At 42.7% G+C, this 2,422-nt stretch overlaps 1 protein-coding gene across 1 annotated transcript in view; it reads left to right on the top strand.

Moving 5' to 3' along the window:
• nrde2 (NRDE-2, necessary for RNA interference, domain containing) overlaps positions 1-2,422 on the top strand; it is a 17,317-nt gene that overhangs the window by 1,692 nt on the left and 13,203 nt on the right. The window lies entirely within an intron of this gene.

Genomic DNA, 2,422 nt, shown 5'->3' on the forward strand with positions numbered 1-2,422 from the left:
TCATTGGGCCGCCTCCATGTTGTCCAAATGACTTATAGCGCCCAGAAATTTCCGAAGTTTATTCCAGACACCAATTGTTTCGACTTGTGTACAACAAAGTGGGTGTATTTTTACGGTCATTTAGGGGGTTGGGACCACCCAATTTGGTCTACCGCCAACGATTGTTCAGGATTTCGACTTTGCTGATTGTCGTAATGTGACTTGAAAAGGGTGGCGGGCAAATGAAGTCGCCACCATGTGCCACTTCAGTGACACTTGCACCGACCATCAAGGGAAATATCGGCGTTGTAATCCGTGGAAATCGATCGGCCACCTCTGACCTTAGTACACTGGCACCGTCATGACGGACATATAATGGGTTGTAATCGGGTGGGAATCGATCCGCACCATTAGACAGCTTCAGTACACTGGCACGACCATCAAGCGGAGAGTCGGGTTGTAATCGTGGAAATCGATCGCACTGCTGCACTCAGTACACTCGACCGTCATCAATGAATATCGGGTGTACATCCGATCGGAAGAGGCATCGAATCCGCCTCCTAAACTTCAGTACCTGGCACGACATCAAGGAAATATCGGGGTTGCAATCCCGGCAGAATCGAATCACCACCACCTGCATTCAGTACTGGCACGACCTCAAGCGAAAGTGGTCGGGTTGTAATCGGTGGAATAATCGCACCTCTGCACTTCAAGTACTGGCACGTCATCAAGGAAAATATCGGGGGTTGTAATCGATGGAAATTCGAATCGGCCACCACAAAACCTTCAGTACACTGCCGCACGACATCAAGGAATATCGGTTTTTGGTAATCGGCGGAAATCGAATCACCACCACTGGCACCTCAGTACACTGGCCCGACATCAAGGAAATATCGGTTGGAATCGGGTGGAAATCGAATGCCCCACTCGACTTCAGTAAACCGTCACAACCCAAGGAATATCGCCGGATTGAAAATGAAAGACCTCTACGTAATACCGGAGTTAATTAATCTTTACAAAATATACACCGTCTAATGGACGACTTCGTTTCATACCGATTTGAATGTTTTTAATCGTAGTTAGTAACGTGTTTGGATGAATACCAGGTTGTATCATAATATGTTTCAAAATTCCGGACGGAACAGAACGATAATGGATAACTTAGACGCATTTTACTTACGTGAAAGGACAACTCTAGTAAGGGTCTTAAATGGTATAATGCCGACTTATTTCTGGGTTTTAGGAGTCTCATTTAATACAATAAATTACAGATGTTAGCTATTTTCCTCAAATCATACAGCTTTTAGAAAACAACCCTCTTAGGCTTCCCCTGCAAACACAATGGATTTTGTTTTAGTAGGTTTTGATGTCGTAGACAGAAACTTTAGCCCACACTTTGCTTGACAGCTTCACCGACTCCTACTGACTGTAAAAGTGAATCCGACCTGAATGAAACACCTCGTAAATATCTAAAAGAAACTTACAACTCAAAGTGGAGAGACACGAAGAAACATTTAGATCTCTTGCATCCTTAAAAACCCACAAGTGAGTGTAATGTTTTATTCAATTCCTTAAATGGAAAGTCCCAAACAAAAAGCTTGGCTTGCTAGGCAGCATGTGTGCTTCAGTCAGCTGGGCTCCCCACAGGAAGTGAATACAAAAGCCTTCACATTCACTGAGTTTTGTTATGGTGGCAACAAACAAGCCCATAATCCCATTTTGATGACCGCACCCAATATGTGAAATACTTGAATAAGATAAAACAAGAGCAGTCGTGCAGTTGGATCGGATGTTCAGAGGATGACCTGTATTTGTTCTGAACTAGTGGGTGTGTGCAGGATGTACTCTCTGGTGGGAGGGTTAAAGTACAATTTGATATTATATTTCATGTTTTTTGGTTGTAATTTCATGCTATTTTACTGCCAAACATTGTCTGGCAAATGGATATCAAAAGAATTGTAATGGACAAAACTCACAGACCATATCCAAATTGTAGTGAATGCAATATTTTTTAAAGGAAACATACAGTATGGGAAAATATGGTGGACCTAGAGAAGTCCAGACGTACAAATGGTTTTCTACAGACCTTAAGGGTGTTTATTTTCAGGTGTATATCAGTATGTAGTGTCTCTACTTTAAAGAGTCCTCTCCTGCTGATGTTCAGGTGTATATCAGTATGTAGTGTCTCTACTTTAAAGAGTCCTCTCCTGCTGATGTTCAGGTGTATATCAGTTTGTAGTTTCTCTACTTTAAAGAGTCCTCTCCTGCTGATGTTCAGGTGTATATCAGTATGTAGTGTCTCTACTTTGACATGTCTCCATGCTTTAATGTTCAAAAAGTTCTTTATTTTTCTCATACTGACTGTGCTGCAGCACCTCTTTTCGCCCTCTGTCTGAAACCAGAGCCCAGTCTGCTCTGATTGGTTAGCTGGCTGGCTCTGTTG

Source organism: Notothenia coriiceps, unplaced genomic scaffold, assembly GCF_000735185.1.
Source record: "Notothenia coriiceps isolate Sejong01 unplaced genomic scaffold, NC01 NC01_scaffold00000339, whole genome shotgun sequence".
Classification (NCBI taxonomy): Eukaryota; Metazoa; Chordata; class Actinopteri; order Perciformes; family Nototheniidae; genus Notothenia; species Notothenia coriiceps.